This window comes from Salmo salar, chromosome 06 (assembly GCF_965601325.2).
Source record: "Salmo salar chromosome 06, fSalSal1, whole genome shotgun sequence".
In the NCBI taxonomy this organism is placed as follows: domain Eukaryota; kingdom Metazoa; phylum Chordata; class Actinopteri; order Salmoniformes; family Salmonidae; genus Salmo; species Salmo salar.
In genome coordinates, this window is record NC_138296.1 from 10,980,001 (window position 1) to 10,985,000 (window position 5,000).

Here is a 5,000-nt window from a genome sequence, read left to right on the forward strand (position 1 = left end):
AAATAAGACGGAGGCTATTTCAGTATTCCAGAGAAGAGAAAAACCCACTGGCACATCTGATCGGAATGAGAGAGAGAGAGAGAGAGAGAGAGAGAGAGAGAGAGAGAGAGAGAGAGAGAGAGAGAGAGAGAGAGAGAGAGAGAGAGAGAGAGAGAGAGAGAGAGGCAGCACCAAGCTAATGAGATTACCAGGAGCTTGGCCCAGCATAGTTCAGTATGACAGATAGACAGACCTCAGCACCAGAACCATTGGAACCAGAACTCCCTCTTATCGACCACAGAATCACAAATACACAGAGGTTAGATGCTGCTCTGGAAACACACACACACACACACACACACACACACACACACACACACACACACACACACACACACACACACACACACACACACACACACACACACACACACACACACACACACACACACACACACACACACACACACACACACACACACACACACACACACACATTCCTCGGGCAGTCTCCGCTCTACCAGAGAGACATACAGGTAGTGGAGTGTTAATAAATATCAAATCAAATCAAAGTTTATTTGTCACGTACGCCGAATACAACAGGTGTAGACCTTATGGTGAAATGCTTACTTACAGGCTTTAACCAATAGTGCGGGAAAAAAGGTATGTGTGTGTATGTGTGTGTGTGTGTGTGTGTGTGTGTGTGTGTGTGTGTGTGTGGGGGGGGGGGGGGGTAAGTAAAGAAATAAAACAACAGTAAAAAGACATTTGAAAGTAAGAGTAGCGAGGCTATGTACATGTAGATATGGTTAAAGTGACTATGTATATATGATGAACAGAGAGTAGCAGTAGCGTAAAAAGAGGGGGGGGGGCTCACAATGCAGATAGTCCGGTTAGCCAATGTGCGGGGGCACTGGTTGGTCGGGCCAATTGAGGTAGTATGAACATATGTACATGAATGTATAGTTAAAGTGACTATGCATATAAGATAAACAGAGAGTAGCAGCAGCGTAAAAGAGGGGTTGGGTGGGGCACACAATGCAAATAGTCTGGGTAACCATTTGGTTACCTGTTCAGGAGTCTTATGGCTTGGTGGTAAAAACTGTTGAGAAGCCTTTTTGTCCTAGACTTGGCACTCCGGTACCGCTTGCCATGCGGTAGCAGAGAGAACAGTCTATGACTAGGGTGGCTGGGGTCTTTGACAATTTTTTGGGCCTTCCTCTGACACCGCCTGGTGTAGAGGTCCTGGATGGCAGGCAGCTTAGCCCCAGTGATGTACTGGGCCGTACGCACTACCCTCTGAATGCCTTGAGGTCGGAGGCCGAGCAGTTGCCGTACCAGGCAGTGATGCAACCAGTCAGGATGCTCTCGATGTTGCAGCTGTAGAACATTTTGAGGATATAAATACCCAGTTTGAGGGAGGGAGATTGTGACAGAGAGACGGAGGGGTCAAAGGGTATCAATGACTAAACACAGCAGTGGAGAGTAGACATAACATGTCTACTGTTCTACTGTGCTACTGTTCTACTGTTCTCAACTGTACTACTGTTCCACTGATCATACTGTGTTCTACTGTACTACTGTTCTCTACTGTTCTACTGTTCTGCTGTTCTACTGTACTACTGTTCTCTGCTGTTCTACGGTTCTACTGTTCTCTACTGTACTACTGTTCTACTGTACTATTGTTCTACTGTTCTACTGTTCTACTGTTCTCTACTGTTCTACTGTACTACTGTTCCTACTGTTCTCTACTGTACTACTAATCTACTGTTCTACTGTTCTACTGTTCTCTACTGTTCTACTGTACTACTGTTCTACTGTTCTACTGTTCTCTACTGTACTACTGTTCTCTACTGTTCTACTGTTCTCTACTGTTCTACTGTTCTACTGTTCTACTGTTCTCTACTGTTCTACTGTACTACTGTTCTACTGTTCTACTGTTCTCTACTGTACTACTGTTCTCTACTGTTCTCCTGTTCTACTGTTCTACTGTACTACTCTTCTACTGTTCTCTACTGTACTACTGTAATACTGTTCAACTGTTCTCTACTGTTCTACTGTTCTACTGTTCTACTGTTCTCTACTGTTCCACTGTACTACTGTTCTACTGTTCTACTGTTCTACTGTTCTCTACTGTCCTACTGCTCTCTACTGTACTACTGTTCTCTACTGTTCTACTGTTCTCTACTGTACTACTGTTCTACTGTACTACTGTTCTACTGTTCTCTATTGTACTACTGTTCTGCTGTTTTACTGTTCTACTGTTCTACTGTACTACTGTTCTCTACTGTTCTACTGTACTACTGTACTACTGTTCTACTGTACTACTGTTCTCTACTGTTCTCTACTGTACTACTGTTCTACTGTTCTCTATTGTACTACTGTTCTGCTGTTCTACTGTTCTACTGTACTACTGTTCTCTACTGTTCTACTGTTCTCTACTGTTCTACTGTTCTACTGTACTACTGTTCTACTGTTCTCTACTGTTCTACTGTACTACTGTTCTACTGTACTACTGTTCTACTGTTCTCTACTGTTCCACTGTACTACTGTTCTACTGTTCTACTGTTCTCTACTGTACTACTGTTCTCTACTGTTCTACTGTTCTACTGTACTACTCTTCTACTGTTCTCTACTGTGCTACTGGCCGGGGGTATCATCGGATGGGGCCACAGTGTCTTCTGATCCCTCCTGTCTCAGCCTCCAGTATTTATGCTGCAGTAGTTTATGTGTCGGGGGGCTAGGGTCAGTCTGTTACATCTGGAGTATTTATCTTGTCTTATCCGGTGTCCTGTGTGAATTTAAATATGCTCTCTCTAATTCTCTCTTTCTGTCTTTCTGTCTTTCTCTCGGAGGACCTGAGCCCTAGGACCATGCCTCAGGACTACCTGGTATGATGACTCCTTGCTGTCCCCAGTCCACCTGGCCGTGCTGCTGCTCCAGTTTCAACTGTTCTGCCTGCGGCTATGGAACCCTGACCTGTTCACCGGACGTGCTTGTTGCACCCTCGACAACTACTATGATTATTATTATTTGACCATGCTGGTCATTTATGAACATTTTAACATTTTAACATCTTGACCATGTTCTGTTATAATATCCACCCTGCACAGCCAGAAGAGGACTGGCCACCCCTCATAGCCTGGTTCCTCTCTAGGTTTCTTCCTACGTTTTTGGCCTTTCTAGGGAGTTTTTCCTAGGGAGTTTTTCCTAGCCACCGTGCTTCTTTCACATGCTTTGCTTGCTGTTTGGGGTTTTAGGCTGGGTTTCTGTACAGCACTTTGAGATATCAGCTGATGTACGAAGGGCTATATAAAAATAAATTTGATTTGATTTGATTTGATACTGTACTACTGTTCTACTGTTCTCTACTGTTCTACTGTTCTACTGTACTACTGTTCTACTGTTCTACTGTTCTCTACTGTTCTACTGTTCTACCGTTCTCTACTGTCCTACTGCTCTCTACTGTACTACTGTTCTCTACTGTTCTCTACTGTACTACTGTTCTACTGTACTACTGTTCTACTGTTCTCTATTGTACTACTGTTCTGCTGTTTTACTGTTCTACTGTTCTACTGTACTACTGTTCTCTACTGTTCTACTGTACTACTGTACTACTGTTCTACTGTTCTCTACTGTTCTCTACTGTACTACTGTTCTACTGTTCTCTATTGTACTACTGTTCTGCTGTTCCACTGTTCTCTACTGTACTACTGTACTACTGTTCTACTGTACTACTGTTCTCTACTGTTCTCTACTGTACTACTGTTCTACTGTTCTCTATTGTACTACTGTTCTGCTGTTCTACTGTACTACTGTTCTGCTGTTCTACTGTACTACTGTTCTACTGTACTACTGTACTACTGTTCTACTGTACTACTGTTCTACTGTACAACTGTTCTCTACTGTTCTACTGTTCTACTGTACTACTGTTCTACTGTACTACTGTTCTATACAGTTCTCTACTGTTGTGCTGTTCTACTGTACTACTGTTCTACTGTTCTACTGTGCTACTGTTCTACTGTACTATTGTTCTACTGTTCTACTGTTCTCTACTGTTCTACTGTTCTCTACTGTTCTACTGTTCTCTACTGTACTACTGTTCTACTGTTCTCTACTGTTCTACTGTTCTCTACTGTTCTACTGTTCTACTGTACTACTGTTCTACTATTCTCTACTGTTCCACTGTTCTCTACTGTACTACTGTTCTACTGTACTACTGTTCTACTGTTCTCTACTGTTCTACCGTTCTCTACTGTTCTACTGTTCTCTACTGTTCTACTGTTCTACTGTTCTCTACTGTACTACTGTTCTACTGTTCTCTATTGTACTACTGTTCTGCTGTTCTACTGTTCTACTGTTCTACTATACTACTGTACTATTGTTCTCTACTGTTCAACTGTTCTACTGTTCTCTACTGTTCTCTACTGTTCTACTGTTGTACTGTTCTACTGTACTACTGTACTACTGTTCTCTACTGTTCAACTGTACTACTGTTCTCTACTGTTCTCTACTGTTCTACTGTTCTCTACTGTTCTACTGTTCTCTACTGTACTACTGTTCTACTGTGCTACTGTTCTACTGTACTATTGTTCTACTGTTCTACTGTTCTCTACTGTTCTACTGTACTACTGTTCCTACTGTTCTCTACTGTACTACTGTTCTACTGTACTACTGTTCTCTACTGTACTACTGTTCTACTGTTCTACTGTTCTCTACTGTTCTATTGTACTACTGTTCTACTGTTCTCTACTGTTCTACTGTTCTCTACGTTTCTACTGTTCTACTGTTCTCTACTGTACTACTGTTCTACTGTTCGCTACTGTTCTACTGTTCTCTACTGTTCTACTGTTCTACTGTACTACTGTTCTACTGTTCTTTATTGTTCTACTGTACTACTGTTCTCTACTTTTCTACTGTACTACTGTTCTACTGTTCTCTACTGTTCTTCTGTTCTACTGTTCTCTACTGTACTACTGTTCTCAACTGTTCTCTACTGTACTACTGTTCTGCAGTTCTAC